The 17951-nt window shown below is 47.7% G+C and overlaps 1 protein-coding gene across 2 annotated transcripts in view; it reads left to right on the top strand.

Moving 5' to 3' along the window:
* The window catches only part of LRRC8D (leucine rich repeat containing 8 VRAC subunit D), a 97286-nt gene that overhangs the window by 75601 nt on the left and 3734 nt on the right, over positions 1-17951 (top strand). The gene's annotated exons all lie outside the window — the stretch shown is intronic.

Here is a 17951-nt window from a genome sequence, read left to right as displayed (position 1 = left end):
CGATATTGCTAGCGATATCGCTATGTGTGATACTTACCTCCGGCCTGCTCCCCCACTGGCTATCGCTGATCGCGCGAGATTGTCCAGGTCCATTTTTCCGTCGGCTGCTTCCTGCTGTGGTTCCTGCTGGCGCCGACGAGCGATGTGTGGACGCAGGCGGGAGGACGTCTTCATCGCCGTCTGAAAAGTAAGTAACGACCGCTGCTGCGTCGCTACATCGCTGTGAGATCTGCCTGTTTGGCAGCTCACTAGCGACCCTTTAGCGATGCACCAGCGATCCTGACCGGGTCGTATCGTTGTCGGGATCGCTGGTGCATCGCTAAATGTAAGGGGGGCTTAAGGCTCAGCTCTTAGTTTCCAGGCTACAGCAGTGGAATCTCCGAGCGGGTGATGTTAGGATTTCTTTCTTACATAACCGTGATAAAGATCTTATACAATACTTCTTCATGGAGGGCGATCTTGTGGCATGCAACAACATCAATAGTTTAATAGAAGCTTTGAGGATAAGTCATAATCCAGAGTAATAAAGGCTCTTCATCGATTCATCCAAAACAAGCCTAAAATTCATCTTACTGCTTAATGGCAATGTGCTACCTTCAATTAAAGTTGGTTTTGCAGTCCACATGAAAAAAACATGACAACATGAAACAGCTGTTGATGTGCCTGAACTATGACCAACATACGTGGCCCTTCTATGGTGACTTAAAGGGGGTTGCCCTATTACTTAGTCTCCATGGTGGATTCAGAAAGTACCACTGCTTTCTGTGTCGGGATAGTCATGCAAGAGAAAATCATTACAATAAAATAGACTGGCCTCTCCGACATTCATTTCAGCCAGGGAGTAAAAATGTCCTGCATCCAGCACTCGACCCACATATGATTTTGTTACTACCATTGCATATCAAGTTGGACGTAATGAAGATTTTTGTAAAGGCAATAGATGAAAATGCGAAAACATTCAAGTATCTCATTGATAAATGCCCAAGGTTGAGTGAAGCAAAAGATAAAGGAAGGACTCTGTATTTGTCTTCAGATTCTTTTTTGGACCTCAGATTTGTAAGCTTCTTCAAGATGAGTTTCTCGATTTATTGCAGGGGAAGGATGGGGAGCATTCGCATTAGTGGTAACTAGTTTTTTGGGAAAGTCAAGAGCAGACAACTATGAAGAGTTGGTGGGAAGAGCTTCCCAAAACATGGCTGTTACATGTCTTTAAAGATTCATTGCTTACATTCACATCTAGACTCTTTTCCACCAAACTGCCGGCAGTGAGCGACGAGCATGGTGAGAGATTTCACCAAGATATTGCTCCTGTGGAAAAAATATATTAAGGAAAATGGAATCCTTCAATGCTTGCAGATTACTGTTAGACAATTGTAAGATATGATCTGATGCAGGAGTACAAGAGACAAGCAAAAGGAGCTGTCACTGAATGAGGACCAAATATTGTAGTGAGATTTCTGTAACTGTTTATAATTCGCAAAAGTGTTTAAACATGCTTTAGTTATTGTTTCTAAGTTTCCTCTAAGTACGGTAAATATCAGTAAACTGGCATAAGAAAATATTTTGCATTTTTATATTTGCAAATGTAATAATGTTTCAAAGTATTGAAACTTTTATGCATTAATTATATGTAGCAGTAAAAGGAAAACTCTTTGATATCATACAAACGAGAGCCAACTAAAAATTGTCATTGTCAGATTTGAATTTAGGAGGTCAAAATCATCAAGAAAAGGTTTATTTCATAATTGAACCTGACAACTGTTGAAAATATATTGAACAGCGTGATTAAACTCTACAATAAAGCAAATCCCAAGCAACTAAGAATAATGAGTAACTTCTTAATTACATTTATTTCAAATAGAGAAAAAAAATTGCAAAATTGCAATGTCTGACTATACAGATCCCACAAATATTGTCCCCCAGTTTCCCTTAAATGGCGAGTCTGCCTATGTAACAGACAATATCTTGGTAGTGATACGTTCAAGCGCTTCCATATTTTTTTTATTGAATTAAACAGATTTGCTGTCATGTGTCTAGTAAAGCTCTTCAATGTATTTCAACGTAGAAGAAAGGTCGCACTCATCGAGTTGAAGAAATATCACTGGTATATTGACTTATATTTCACATGTCGGGCTGGGGGAGTGACAAGGAGATGCAGAAAAAGCTGACAACGGCCATTTCGCGCTAACTGAGCGCTTCAACGGACCCTTCAACGGGCCCTATTCTCAGAATGGGTGATGAATGCTTATGGGAATACCTCTTTAAGGCACATGTATAGAAATTGAGAAACACATTAGGTAGTATCTAAAGAGGAATGCATTTCAACTGATGCAGTATTATAAAAAAAACAAAAAACTTTGGTGCAGAATTTACCTTTATCTCAGTAAAAAAAAAGAAATTGATGCCTACTTCATATCATCGAGAACTAAGAGATAGCAGGAAAGGGAAAATAGCAAATTTACACGTAAAGTGGTTGTTAGGAAGATAGATGGGGAAGGAAGGAATAGCAAATGGTAGGTATTTACCAATTCTAGGACTTTAGAAGTGAAGTTTCATTTCAGATTAACTTTAAATGGGTTGTCTCGAGTTTCTAAATGGGCAAAAATTGCAAAGTACTTGTAAAACTAAGCAACTTATTCGTCTCCATTCTCAAGAACTGATTCATTTAAAATGTTAATGTCATGGTCACGTGTGTCAGGACGCAGATGATGTCGCAAGGCGAACCCATAACACACGTGACCCTGGATACACCGCCTCCAGTGGGGCGAATTTAAATAATAGAACGTGCAGGTGGATACGCCGCCTCCACCTGGCGAATTTAGGTATTACACGTTATACATACAATAATCAAATAATAAAGGGGGAACCTGGGAAACTATAACAATGGTGGGCCCTGCGATAGGGAATGGGGACATGGAGACCTCCTAAGCTCCCCTGAGCCAGTGTCCCTGCACTCCTTACATTCCCTAAACAGGCTCCGCACCTGTCGCCGCACGCGTACCTTAACGCCCTTGCTCACCCTGACCCTAAACCCTCACTAGGGAATGGGTCGGTGCGGAGTCTAATCCCACCACCGCACTAATAACACACATGAGGAAAGAGACAATAAAGGGGAAACACCACTTAGCTTTGCTCTGTTGCGTGCGCTCCTAGCAACAGAGCCCACCACCTGCGTGCGTCTTCTCCTCCACCCGGATCCATCACCATAACAGGACCCTTCACCTTAGTGCAGCCTTGGAGCAGAGTCCAACACCAGTTGCAGCTGCTTAGTACCAGAGTCCCAAGGAAGTGTTCAGCTTCTGCCACGAAGTCAAGCATGCTTGAGTCCAGCTCAGCGGCCAAGTCCCACATGGTGAGTGCCACTCTCCATAGTAGCCACTCCACCAGACCATGCAGACACTTCCCGCTGACTCCATCACTGCGACCCCACCACGCCATGCCAGCCCTTCGTCCAGACACCATAGCTGCAACACGTCCCCCCTGGCTAAGCTGCGCAGGACTCCTCACCAGCTCCATCCTTCCTCCAGGCTCTCCAAAAACAGAGTGAACACAAACTCACAATATCACAGGCAGTGATTGCACACCTCTAGCACACCTTTATAGGGTGTCACACCTGATACCTAATTAAGTGCACAAAAACCCAAAGTGCAATACCACAACCACCACCGGGGACAGTCAAAACACCTTTGAACTTAACCAAAGTAAAAAAAGTTCACTTTGTGCTTTTAATACCGCCAGATCCAACACTGGATCATGACAGTACCCCCTCCTTAATGAGGGGCCTCTGGACCCTCAAGACCACCCCTCATTAGGGAAACACCTACAGCGGGGACGCCCAGATCCTGAGTTCACCCCACCATTACCTGACACTTCAGGTTCATGACAAACACCGCTGGTATTGGCAATAAAGTTCCTTTTGGAGGAACCACTCATCTCCACAGCGCCGGCCTGGGGAACGAGTTTATGTATGTATATGTTTGCTCAGAGCTGATCAGACTCCACAATACATTTCCACAAGATGTTTTTTAGTGGGCACCCATACATGCTCGTTCACACACAGGTCCGGACCTGAACGTTTATTGCACACATACATTTGTCATAACTTGGTGAACTCACTCTGGACTCAACAGAGGCGTCCCCCTGTGTCACCACACTCACACCCCCACTATTCACCAAGGGACACCACCCTCCAACCCTTTCACCATGAGGACTGAGCCTCCTAGGGTTGGTTAATGGCGAGGGTAGAGATTTATCCCTACTCCCCCGCAGCACACCTGCTGCACACACCAGGAGGAAAAGGGGACGGGGAAATGGAGGAAATATACTCTCGCTGGTCACCTCCACATGACCAGGAGGGCGGCTTCTTCAATGGTATGAAGATTTGGCGTAAAAACCCCGCGGACTCTCACACCAGTCAGTTCACCACAGGGGCGTACCCCTTCACCTCGGGGAATACCAGGCAGCTCCGTGGGGCACCATTCCTCCCACCTGCCTGGGTGCGCCCGCCTGCATGAACCAGTCCTGCTCCCCAGCAGCGACTCTAGGGGGTTTTAGTACCATAGCCGCAGGAATATGGAGGAAAATATATATACTCGCTGGTCGTCTCCACACGACCAGGAGGGGCGGCATCGAAGACTTGGCATGAGCCCCGCGGACTATTCACCAATCTGCTCACTACAGGGACGTACCCCTTCACCTCGGGGAATACCAGGCAGCTCCGTGGGGCACCATTCCTCCCACCTGCCTGGGTACCTCCCCGTGCGAGAGCAAGTCCCGCTCCCCAGCAGCGACTACACACCTAGTCTGCTCACCACAGGGATGTACCCCTTCACCTCGGGGAATACCAGGCAGCTCCGTGGGGCACCATTCCTCCCACCTGCCTGGGTACCTCCCCGTGCGAGAGCAAGTCCCGCTCCCCAGCAGCGACTCTAGGTGCTTTTGCCAGACCGCAGGCGCCATTTTTGTTTCTCTGGTTATCTGAGCAGAGGCCCCAGACCCTGATAACTGCTGCTGCAGCGGCTCTAACACACCATGCCGCTCCCCACTCACATCAGTGAGGCCCGGCAGCAATTACTCAGCGGTCTCCACATGGCCAAAGCTCACCAGAAAAAAAACTGAATGGCCTGTGATAATGTCATGGTCACGTGTGTCAGGACGCAGATGATGTCGCAAGGTGAACCCATAACACACGTGACCCTGGATACACCGCCTCCAGTGGGGCGAATTTAAATAATAGAACGTGCAGGTGGATACGCCGCCTCCACCTGGCGAATTTAGGTATTACACGTTATACATACAATAATCAAATAATAAAGGGGGAACCTGGGAAACTATAACAATGGTGGGCCCTGCGATAGGGAATGGGGAAATGGAGACCTCCTAAGCTCCCCTGAGCCAGTGTCCCTGCACTCCTTACATTCCCTAAACAGGCTCCGCACCTGTCGCCGCACGTGTACCTTAACGCCCTTGCTCACCCTGACCCTAAACCCTCACTAGGGAATGGGTCGGTGCGGAGACTAATCCCACCACTGCACTAATAACACACATGAGGAAAGAGACAATACAGGGGAGACACCACTTAGCTTTGCTCTGTTGCGTGCGCTCCTAGCAACAGAGCCCACCACCTGCGTGCGTCTTCTCCTCCACCCGGATCCATCACCATAACAGGACCCTTCACCTTAGTGCAGCCTTGGAGCAGAGTCCAACACCAGTTGCAGCTGCTTAGTACCAGAGTCCCAAGGAAGTGTTCAGCTTCTGCCACGAAGTCAAGCATGCTTGAGTCCAGCTCAGCGGCCAAGTCCCACATGGTGAGTGCCACTCTCCATAGTAGCCACTCCACCAAACCATGCAGACACTTCCCGCTGACTCCATCACTGCGACCCCACCACGCCATGCCAGCCCTTCGTCCAGACACCATAGCTGCAACACGTCCCCCCTGGCTAAGCTGCGCAGGACTCCTCACCAGCTCCATCCTTCCTCCAGGCTCTCCAAAAACAGAGTGAACACAAACTCACAATATCACAGGCAGTGATTGCACACCTCTAGCACACCTTTATAGGGTGTCACACCTGATACCTAATTAAGTGCACAAAAACCCAAAGTGCAATACCACAACCACCACTGGGGACAGTCAAAACACCTTAGAACTTAACCAAAGTAAAAAAAGTTCACTTTGCTTTTAATACCGCCAGATCCAACACTGGATCATGACAGTTATGATGTACAGCTCTTTGCTCGTAAACGATCACTTTGCAGCTCCAGCCTGGCCGGTTACATAGTCAAGGAGGGACCTATTCGAGCAGGCACTATGCTATACAGCATGCTAGTACTATTCTGAAGTTGACCAGATCAACAGATTGGGTAACCCCAGTCCCATGCAGTGGAGATAAAGCTGCTTCTGCTAGTAGCTTGGGAAAGCGCACAATTTGGCCCAGTGGTGCTACTATGTTGTGTGATAAAACACTCCGGGATCTCCTTTGCTGGGGTCAAAGGTCACGTGCGTTCAGTATGAAACTCAGGCGCAGAGCTGGATTCGGGTATAACTGACACTGGGTCAGGTTTATTCAAGGTGAAAGCAATGCAAAAGGAAATAAAACATAAAACAAATCCTTGCCTGTCCGGCACTAACTAAACAAAGTACAACCTAACTACCAACTGGCGGGCTTCTCCCATCCAGCCAAACCACAGTTGCAGTGGGCACTGCTTCCACTCATGTGTGTGTCTCTCACACAGACAGGCTCTCTGTGTTCCCAGGCTGAGACACTCACACAACCACCTGGCATCCTTTTATATCCACCTCCCATTATCCATTAGTAAGCAGGTGCGATACTGACCAGACTAGGCCACATAGGAAAGGAATCTGGGCGAGATATACCTGCCCTCATCCACTATTCCCACATGATTCTCACATATCCCCCCCCTCTGCTCAGACCACTCCGGTCGAGCAATGACACCCGCCAAACAGTGCACTCGGGACAGGGCATCTGCGTTTCCCATCTGTACTCCTGGGCGGTGCTCCACCGTAAAAGTGTAGGCCTGCAGGGCAAGGAACCACCGGGTCACCCGACTATTCCGTTCCTTGTTCAAGTGCATCCACTTGAGAGGGGCATGGTCAGTGATCAGCCTGAACTTTCGGCCCACCAGGTAATATTTGAGGGCCTCTAGAGCCCACTTAATGGCGAGGCACTCTTTTTCTACGACTGCATACCTTTGCTCGTGTTTATTCAGCTTCCTGCTGAGATAGAGGACTGGGTGTTCCACTCCGTCCCTCACTTGTGAGAGTACGGCCCCGATAACGGTATCAGAGGCATCCGTTTGTACCACAAACTCGCTGCGGAAGTCCGGAGTCACCAGTACGGGCTGAGAGCAAAGTGCCCGTTTTAGGCTATGGAAGGCTTCTTCAGCCGCTAAACTCCATTTAATCATGACGGAGTCTTTCCCTTTTGTAAGATCCGTCAGGGGGGTAGCGATGGCTGCAAAATTGGGTATGAACCGGCGATAATAGCCGGCGATCCCCAGGAAGGCTTGCACCTGCTTCTTGTTGACAGGTTGTGGCCAGTCCTGAACCGCCTGAATCTTATCAACCTGGGGTTTAACAACACCCCTCCCAATTACATACCCCAAATACCGGGCTTCTTCTAGCCCGATGTGACATTTCTTGGGGTTCGCGGTTAGACCTGTCTCCCACAGGTCGTCAATCACAGCTTGTACTTTTTGGAGATGAGTCTCCCAGTCCAAGCTGTAAATGACAATGTCGTCCAAATAGGCCGAAGCGTACTGCCTATGTGGCCTCAGGACTCGATCCATCAGTCTCTGGAAGGTCGCCGGTGCTCCGTGCAGTCCAAACGGCATATACACATACTGAAATAAACCTTCCGGCGTAGCAAATGCCGTCTTTTCTCTGGCAGCCTCCGCCAGAGGGATCTGCCAATACCCCTTTGTTAGGTCTAGGGTCATAATATACCGGGCTTTTCCTAACCGATCTATCAACTCGTCGACCCGGGGCATGGGGTAGGCATCAAATTTTGAGACCGCATTCAGTTTCCTGAAGTCATTGCAGAACCGGATGGTGCCGTCCGGTTTAGGAATTAGCACAATCGGGCTGGACCAAGCACTGTGCGATTCCTCAATGACTCCTAACTCTAACATTGCCTTCACTTCTCGGGAAACGGCTTCACAGCGCGCTTCCGGGATTCGGTAGGGCTTTACGTGAACTGTGACCCCAGGTTCCGTTAAGATGTCATGTTTCATTAGCATAGTCTGCCCGGGTTTTTCTGAGAAAAACTTTTGGTTGTGAAGTAGAAACTGCCTGACCTCAGTCTTTTGCCGCTCCGAGAGAGTCTCTGCAACCCGTACCTCCGATACGGTATGCGAGCAGACAGGACGGGCCAGCTCCGCTGACAAGGCAGACCGATCCTTCCAGGGCTTTATCAGATTTACATGATAAATCTGTTCAGGTTTCCGTTTACCTGCCTGGTACACTTTGTAGTTTACTTCACCAACTCTTTCCTTGATCTCAAAGGGGCCCTGCCACTTTGCCAGGAACTTACTGTCCACCGTGGGGACCAGGATCAACACCCTATCTCCGGGTGCAAACGTACGGATCTTGGCGCCCCTATCATAGATTCTTTTTTGGGCTCCTTGAGCCTGCATCATGTGTTCTTTGACGATAGGCATAACAGCCGCAATACGGCCCTGCATTTGTGTGACGTGATCTATCACTGTTTTAAGTGGAGTGACCTGACCCTCCCAGGTTTCTTTTGCAACGTCTAACAGTCCGCGAGGACGTCGGGCGTACAATAACTCGAAAGGCGAGAATCCCGTGGAAGACTGGGGTACTTCCCTGATGGCAAAAAGCAAATACGGAAGTAAATAGTCCCAGTTCTTCCCATCCTTGTCTATCACCTTTCTCAGCATCTGCTTCAGAGTTTTATTGAACCGTTCGACCAACCCGTCTGTTTGAAGGTGATACACGGATGTGCGTAACGGTTCGATTTGTAACAATCGGCAGAGCTCCTTCATTACCCTGGACATAAAGGGGGTCCCCTGGTCGGTGAGTATCTGTTTTGGTATACCGACCCGACTAAACACATGCACCAGTTCCTTGGCAATCGTCTTGGTGGCCGTGTTACGCAAAGGGATGGCCTCCGGGTAACGAGTGGCATAATCCAAGATGACCAGGATATGTTGGTGTCCACGTGCAGACCGTGGAAGGGGCCCAACTAAATCCATCCCAATCCTCTCAAACGGGACTTCAATAATAGGTAGGGGTACCAAAGGGCTACAGAACCGGGGCTTAGGTGCAGAGGCTTGGCAGTCAGGACAAGACTCGCAATATACACGAATATCATGATGCATGCCTGGCCAAACAAAACAGTGTAATATCCTTTCGGTGGTTTTCTGGACTCCCAGGTGACCTCCCATCACATGTCCGTGGGCCAGGTCCAGCACCTGCCGCCGGTAGGGTTTTGGCACGACTAATAGTTGCACCGTATCTTCCCCCTTTTTCTCTATCTGATAGAGTAAATCATTCTCCAGAACCATGTAAGGATATGCCAGCCTAGAGCCAGGTTCTACGGGTACCCCATTTATCACTTTTACATTTGTCCTAGCCTGAGAAAGGGTAGGATCCTTTATTTGCTCGCTTTGGAAGTCATCTTTCTGAACTTCTAAATCCGGCAAACGGGGAGGTGGACGGCTGTCAGCCTCCTCCTCTTCCCAGGTCTCCTCATTATCACCCGCCATGACTGAAAACGGGAACTGCAGGTCATCTCCCGCAGACTCTTCCCCCGAGTCTTTCGGGGAGACCTCTTCCAGGGGTTCTGGACCCACACGCGCCCTGGGAGAAGAATCATGTACCCGATTACCCGAGGGCATCAACTGATTCTCCCACAATTGCCAGAAGTGGGGAAAATCCCGGCCCAGGATAACATCATGCAATAACGCCGGGACGAGTCCCACTTTATGTTGCACAGACCCATAGGAAGTAGTAATGCATATGACCGTGGTGAGGTACGAACAGGTGCCTCCATGCACACACGTTACAGAAAATTTGTCTGATGGTCCAGTCGGGGCTGACACCAGACTGGCCTTCACCAGAGTCACCACACTTCCCGAGTCTAACAATGCCACCACATTTTTGCCATCAACAGTTAAATCACACAGGTGTTTTTCCACATCCTTTTGACCGGCATTCACACTCACTACCCGTGCAACCATAGACATGCGGTTTTTAGAGTCTGTGATGTCGCACTGCATGGGCTCAGTAGTGACCGGACAGTTCGCAGCAATATGTCCCATCTCTTGGCAGCGGAAACACCTAATGGGCCCCTTGCTTAGACCATAGTTCGTTACTCTCGGCCTCGCAGTGCGGGCAGTCCCGTTTTCCTCCCCCACTGTCTTAGGGATTTTTCCATCTCCCCTACTCCCTGGAACAGTCTTACCGGTTCCACGTGGAGATGATGAAGAACGAGGTGGGGTAACGTCGTCTCGGAGTCCTTCCGCCACGGAGTAACGTTCAACCAGATCCACCAGTTGATCTGCCGTCGTAGGATTTCCATGGCTTACCCACTTCCTCAGGGCTGGCGGTAGAGCTCTCAGGTACTTGTCCATGACGACTCTCTGGATTATCTCTGGCGCTGTCAGCACCTCGGGTTGTAGCCACTTCTTCGTCATGTGGATCAGGTCGAACATCTGTGACCGCGGTGGTTTATCCGGCTGATAAGTCCATTGATGCACTCTCTGTGCACGGACAGCGGTCGTCACTCCCAGCCGGGCCAAGATCTCGGCTTTCAGTTTGTCAAAGTCCTGCGCAGCTTCAGGCTCTAAGTCATAATAAGCCTTTTGGGCCTCACCGGAAAGAAACGGGGCAATCAGGCCGGCCCATCGTGCCTTCGGCCATTTTTCTCGTACCTCCGTCCGTTCAAACGTGGTCAGGTATGCCTCGACGTCATCTTCGGTCGTCATCTTCTGCCAGTACCGACTCACGTGAATCACTCTCGACTCGGCTTCCAGGTTAACCTCATGTAGGCTTGCCAGGCGCTGCGCCACCTGCTGGAGAAGCGAACGATCGGTAGCTGTCATGTCCACCAACTCCTTCAGCTGGGCCATCATCACCCGATTAGCTTCTTGCTGGACGGCGGTGGACTGTACCAGCGCTTTCACCACGTCCTCCATGCTCATGCTTGCAACGTGATGCCTGCGTTCTCCACCACAATGTGATAAAACACTCCGGGATCTCCTTTGCTGGGGTCAAAGGTCACGTGCGTTCAGTATGAAACTCAGGCGCAGAGCTGGATTCGGGTATAACTGACACTGGGTCAGGTTTATTCAAGGTGAAAGCAATGCAAAAGGAAATAAAACATAAAACAAATCCTTGCCTGTCCGGCACTAACTAAACAAAGTACAACCTAACTGCCAACTGGCGGGCTTCTCCCGTCCAGCCAAACCACAGTTGCAGTGGGCACTGCTTCCACTCACGTGTGTGTCTCTCACACAGACAGGCTCTCTGTGTTCCCAGGCTGAGACACTCACACAACCACCTGGCATCCTTTTATATCCACCTCCCATTATCCATTAGTAAGCAGGTGCGATACTGACCAGACTAGGCCACATAGGAAAGGAATCTGGGCGAGATATACCTGCCCTCATCCACTATTCCCACATGATTCTCACAGTTGCTAGTCTGATTTGTCAATCTTCAGGAGTAAAAGCAAGAAGCCGGGAGGCTGAGGAACCATGCTTTTCTAAAGGCCCCTTTACATTTAGCGATGCACCAGCGATCCGACCAGCGATCCGACCCGGTCAGGATCGCTGGTGCATCGCTAAATGATCGCTAGTGAGCTGTCACACAGGCAGACCTCACAGCGATGCAGCAGCGACGCAGTGCACGATACTCACCTTTCACACACAGCGATCCTGACGTCCTCCCGCCCGCCTCCACACGTCACTCGTCGGCGCCAGCAGGAAGCCCAGCAGGAAGCGCCCGACGAGAAATGGAGCTGGACATTCTCGCGCGGTCAGCGATGGACAGCGGGGGAGCCGGTCGGAGGTAAGTGTCACACATAGCGATATCGCTATAACGTCACAAAATCGGTGACGTTATAGCGATATCGCTAGCGATATCGCTATGTGTAACACCCCCTTTAGGATGACAACACCTTTTAAATCTTATTAGTAAATTGCTTCTGCAGTTCGAATATATTGTTGTAGTATTTTAATTATTCCACCTACCTTATACCCTGGAGACACCATCGATCTGGGCAGCCACTGGGAAATCCTTTCTCCATGGTTGCTCTTCTGAGTACATGCACCTTTTTGCTTCTATAGAACAACATATTACACAATTTATACAAAGGATTGAAGGAGAAAGGTTGAATTTGATGGACCTATATCTTTTTTCAACCAACTACCGTAATTATCAGTCGTTGTCTCCGGTGTGGCTTACAATCTGATTTTCTTGTCTTAGATATAGACTACCTCAGCACAGTGGCTTAGTGGTTAGCACTCTTGCCCTGCAGCCATAGGATCTTGGGTCCAAATCCAACAAAGGACAAAAGTGTGCATGTTCTTTTCTTGTGCTCGTGTTGAAAGATACTGGGAATTGGGTTCTGGTGAAATTGATCTTCGTGTGTGTTTGATAAAGGGAGATTGCATTGTGAGCCCCATTTGATACAAGAACGAATATGTTTGATGACAATCGCTGTCAGAGCTACAGAACATGTTGCTGCTGCGATGTAAGCAACAGAAAGATGTTAAAGCTAGAAGGCTGGATGGCTGGGTCAGTACCTGCCACCATATGATGGGGTACCCAACAGAAATAAGAATTGTCTTCTGGGTTAGGGCACTTGTATGGGCTTCTGCTACTTAGTGAACGTAGAAACATAGAAACCCTTCATGTTGCCAGCCAATATTGTTGGACAATTTGAGTTTGGTTCAAGTGATTTTTTATTTTCAAGAAATTAGTCAATATTTTGCCTATTTTGTAATTTTTTTTATTGTTATTACAACTGACCACTCAAACTGATGTAAATGTGAAGAAAATTTGTCAAGCCATACTAGAAGATCCTCAATGGACCATTAATGAACTCGTGGAGTTGACTGTGATATCATGGAGTTCCAATTAGCGAATTGTAATGGAGGAATTGAGCATGAAACGAGTTTCAGCAAAATTTGTGCCTCGTCTTCTCACCACTGACCGGAGAGATGATCACCTGGCTGCGAATCAATAGTACTCTGATGGAGACTGAAGTTTCTAAGTCTACATATAAATACACTATTATTAATTAATTCTGGTTTCATTTTAGGAGCTCCTTGTAACAACCGTTTATGATGCTTTTTCCCAACAGAACACAACTTCATATCTGCACGTTGTTTGTTGTCACAAAATAGGCGAAAGATTGAATTACTCGTTGAAAAAAAAAATCCCTGGAGCCTAATGCAACTGTCCCCAACGTTAGCTGCCATACTGACTCATACTAAAGGGAATGGATACTTAACATACGCCTAATGAAGGGTTCTGCCAACATTCACCGGGCAGCGGAAGCCCCTACTACAAGGCTCCCACCCTCCAGAAGACGATTCCTGTTTCTTTTGGGTATCTGGTTTCTGTTCCACCTGTTAAATCTCTCTTTACGTGGAATAAAAGCACATTACGAACTTAACGACTTGAAGCTACAGGATGGTACTTGAAATGTATTTATTTGTATAAGCAAAAGTATCCAGCATTTTTGTTGCAACTTCACTAATTTTTCCATATTTGAAGCTAAAAATCTGTGCCGATTTGAGCTGCTCTGGGTTCTGCATCCACAGATCATGTGTTAAGTTACATAATCACCCAGATTTAATACGTGGTGCACCGCATCTGTTTTCTGGACAGATCTGGTTAAGTGGTGTGAGAAATTCTTGCATCTGCTTTCCTCCTGGAACTCTCAGCTGTCACTAACATTCAGGTCCACTGCTCATAATAACATCAGTATCGGTCACCATTTGAACATGGACACTGCATACAGCACCTTGCCTAGAAACAAGGCCTCGGATGGGAGTTTGTGTTTCCAAACGCCTATGGACACAGATATAATAGTGTATGTGCATTATATAAACGTTTTGATAAATTAGATACATTTCGAGACACATGATTATAGACCCAACTCTTCAAATCAAAGCGCATCTGTCACCAGGAATTTCCTGTCCCATCTGAGAACGGCATAAAGTAGGGGAAGAGACCGTTGATTGTAGTGGTGTATCACGTAGGGCCGGACTGGCCATCTGGCAATTCTGGCAAATGCCTGATGGGCTGGTCCAGTCGTGGGCCGCATTTTCTGCTACGCTGTTAACACTATCAGCATCCTCAGGGAGCAGGTGAGACAAAGCATCAGGGAGGAGGAACAACATGAGCCTATGAGCTTTCAAATACCTGGGCTGAATGTCACTTCCAGTCCATCCCTGGTGTCACGTATTAGGCTTCTTGCTGAACTTTTGATAAATCATAAGTCCTTTCTTTGATAAGCTCTTGCATTATACTGCCTGATATTCATGAGCTTTGTCTAGCCACAATATCAGTTATCAGCTTTTTACCTATGCACAGCGTACACAGAAAGCTGTCATTAAATGGTGCAGAAGCGTTATACAGAGCTCATCACTGAGAAGTCTAGCAGAGCAGAGATATTATCAAAACTACAGCAGGAAGCCCAGTAAGTGACACACTATAGGAATCAGGGTTCTGTCTTTATTTTATGCTGGCCACAGATTGGTAAGCATCAACATGGTGACAGATTTCCTCTAAAGTACAAATAATACAAATAATTTTACGATTTCAGGATCAGAATTAAGAAACAAAAACTGAGAACAAGGAGAGGGGCAGGACTTGTCCATAATGGATTGTTTCTCTCCCCTGTGACTTGTGTTTGGCATTAGTGATGAGCTAGTATACTCGTTGCTCGGGTTTTGCCGAGCCTGCTCGGGTGTCCTCCGAGTATTTTGGCGTGATCTGAGATTTAGTTTTTGTTGTCTCAGCTGCATGATTTGCGACTTGTAGACAGGCTGAATACATGTGGGAATTCCCTAACAAATCGGCATTCCTCACATGTATTCAGTCTGTCTGCAAGTCGCAAATCATGCAGATGACGAAATCTAAATCTCCGAGCACACCAAAATACTCGGAGGACACCCAAGCATGCTCCGGAAAACCCGAGCAATGAGTATACTCCCGCGGGCTGGAGTTGGGCGGCGGCTGCCGCGGGCGGGAGCAGTCGGGCCGCACCAGCGGGCTTGAGTCGGGCGGCGGCTGCCGTTGGTGGGATCGGTCGGGCAGCACCCACGGGCTGGAGTAGGGTGGCAGCTGCCGTGGGTGGGAGCAGACTGGCCGCACCCATGGGGTGGAGTTAGGCATCGGCTGCCGCAGGCTGGATCGGTCGGGCCGCACACGCGGGGTGGAGTCGGGCGTTGGCTGCCGCGGACGGGAGCGTCCGGGACGCGCCCGCGGGATGGAGTCGGGCGGTGGCGGCCGCTGGTGGCAGCGGACAGGCTACACCCGCAGGGCGGAGCTGGGCGGTGACTCCGTTGGACAGCTCGGTGCCATCATCCTTCTGTTAGCGGTGATTCTCCCTTCAGTCTCCCGTCGCTGCTCTGCTCTCCTTACTCTGGTTCTGGCTCTTGCTCTCTGGCGCCCTCTAGCTTCCTCTCTTCTCTCCTGCTGCGTCGACTCACTCCTGCTGGCGTCCTCAGGCCCTTTTATAGTAGCTCCTCCCCCAATCTTTCTAGAAGTCTCTGCGGTCCGTCCCCCAATTGTGTCTTCCTAGGAACCTTGGTGACGGCCCCCTTGGTTCCGGCCCGGATACACAGCAGGGACTCCTTCTCCTACAAGAGTTGGACGCACAGAACTTACACACAGGCCCATTAAAAATAAAGGATGTGTGAATGGTTTCAATAAACTCTGGCATTTAAAAAACAGCACATGGATGGCGAAAACAGGTGTGAACGACTTTATCCAATTATCCATGGCATTGAATTCCTGGAACCTTTTGCAGAATAGTCTTCAGAATGGGAGTTTATAGCTTGGATTATGGGGAATATCAATCTTAGGTCATTGTCCGACCACAGAACACTGGTAGAGTGGTAGACCAAAGAGAGAGGAGTTATCCGAAGTTGGAATATTGCGGAGAGTTTTGTGGGTGAGTGAGATAAGTTGACTGCAGACTTGAGCCCCAAGCCTGGAAAACCTCTTTAATTCATGCAGTCTATAGAGCTGATATGGATGGAACTCGTACCTATTGTAGTCTGGGGGCTGGTCACTTGTCCGTGTTTTTTTGCAGACTGGGCTTATTTACATTTGCAATTTTAATCTGAGTTACGTATCAGACTTACTAATGCAAATCTATGGGTCCATGAAAAAAATCGGACAGCACTCAGATGCCATCCATGTGCTGTCTGTTTTTCACAGACTGTTTATAATGAAAAGCTTTAGAAACCTACATCAGTATTATGGTTTTTTTTTTATCGGAGAACAACTGATGAAATTCCGACCAAACTCAGAAGTAAAGACTGGCAAAACCCTACGGCTATGTTCCCATGATGAGCTTTTGGTGTGTTTTTGATGCTGCATGTTTTTTCTGAGTCAAAAACGCAATAAAAACGCAAGTAACCTAATTCAAATAATAGGGGCAGAAATGGTTTCAAAACAGCATAAAAAACGCACCAAAAGCTCATTGTGAGAACGGAGCCTAAGAGTTTGTTTGGCGCGTCATCAGTCTTTGTCCGATGAAAAACTCAAACAAAAAGTTTCTCTATCTTTTCAAATCTAGCAGTCTGTGAAAAAGGACAGCACATAAATGACGTGCAAGTGAAGTTCATTTTTTTTTCACAGACCTATACACTTGCATTGTGAGTTTTGATCCAACACTTGAATCAAGATCGGACATGTCTCCACAATTTTACGTTAACCACTCAGTCTGCAAAAAATCATAGACATGTGAAAAGTCATGTGAACAGTCCCATAGACTTTCATAGTGATGAGTGCTATCTGTGAAAAATCATGGTTAACACTGTTACGAGAAAAACTGACATGTGAATAAACCCTAAAGCTTGCTTGAGACCGCCATACCAAAACTCAGACTAGTCCTGTACACAAATTGTCTCTGTGTTCTCATCCGCACTAGTCTGGTCTATAAAACAGGCAGATTAGTTGATTCTGCGATTGTTATATGGACCATCAGTATCTTGGGAAAATTTGCTGGTGTGCATGGACACATAAGATTTTATTGGATCACTGTGCAGTCCGTAGAGCACACGGACAGCGCACTGATCAAAAATGCGGACATCTGAACAAGCGCTATCATAGCCCTCACCAACGGCTCTAAATTTTTAAAAAAGTTTCAAAAATTAGCAAATACTACCAAGGTCAAAGAGATGATAGACTTAGGCCTCATTCACATGTCAGTTTTTCAGGTACGACTCCTGTACGTTTTCCACTGACTGATGGATAGGAGAATTATGAGAAACTTTTTCTACCTCATCAGTGAAAAAAAACTGATGAAACTTTAACCTAACTCTGATGATGACTCTCCGATGAACCTCTGATGATAAACCCTTGACCTCTAAATAAGGCCTCAGTGATAATGAAGGACAAACAAAACTCAAAAGTAGGAAGCTAGACTGGGATTATATGCAGAACATGTAACAGTAATCACTACTAAACTGTGACCCCTAAGCTCTGACCTTGGAACAGGGATATTTTTTCCTTTGTTTCCATATCCATGGACGTGGGACCGCACACAAGGCATCTGTAGATATTCCATAACAAACAATATCACCCGATAGTCAAGGTCCCTGGGATTTAAGACCCAGTCCTGAGTTATTAATGCTCTAATGTGTTAGAGTGTTTATTATGCTAGTATTACGCTCTTTTATGGCAGGCCGATGACTAGTGAACCAAGGTTTGTATATGCACACACACA

The sequence above is a fragment of the Dendrobates tinctorius genome, unplaced genomic scaffold (assembly GCF_039654945.1).
Source record: "Dendrobates tinctorius isolate UK_male_01 unplaced genomic scaffold, ASM3965494v1 ptg000029l, whole genome shotgun sequence".
Classification (NCBI taxonomy): Eukaryota; Metazoa; Chordata; class Amphibia; order Anura; family Dendrobatidae; genus Dendrobates; species Dendrobates tinctorius.
Note: the sequence above shows the minus strand (reverse complement) of the source record. Positions and strands in the feature narration are given on the sequence as shown.